This window comes from Helobdella robusta (genome assembly GCF_000326865.2).
Source record: "Helobdella robusta unplaced genomic scaffold HELROscaffold_81, whole genome shotgun sequence".
Classification (NCBI taxonomy): domain Eukaryota; kingdom Metazoa; phylum Annelida; class Clitellata; order Rhynchobdellida; family Glossiphoniidae; genus Helobdella; species Helobdella robusta.
The window spans coordinates 65,451-65,909 of record NW_008705469.1 but is presented as its reverse complement, the minus strand read 5'-3'; positions in this window follow the sequence as shown (position 1 = coordinate 65,909).

Sequence of the window (459 nt, the reverse complement as noted above, 5' to 3'; positions counted from 1 at the left end):
GTATACTTCCTACAAACTAACAGCATTATTGTGTGATTTTTCGTTTCAAACCAATCAGCGTTAAAAGGAGGTCTTAAAATATGTTTTCATAGTTTTTCAATATTTAATTAATGACTTGGCATATACGCTGATGAGAATGTATGGAAAGAAGCCTATAAATACAGACTGAAAAGCTCTAGTTTTAGTCGGTTATGACTTTGTTTTAAGTTTAGTTTAAATTTAGTTTTTAATTTAATATTAATTTAATTTATTATAATAGTTTAATAGATTAATTTATTATAGAAACATTCGGTTGCGGTATTAAGTTGCGTTTGATAAGTTTTAAATTTAAGCTTTAATAGAGTCATATGGAGTTTCATAAGGTGAGTGAAGTGTTTGAAAGATAGTTGCTGAAGAATGTGCCATTGTTTCGGAAAAGAAGTTGTAGTTTTGTTTTGATGAGTTTGAAATATAGTATCG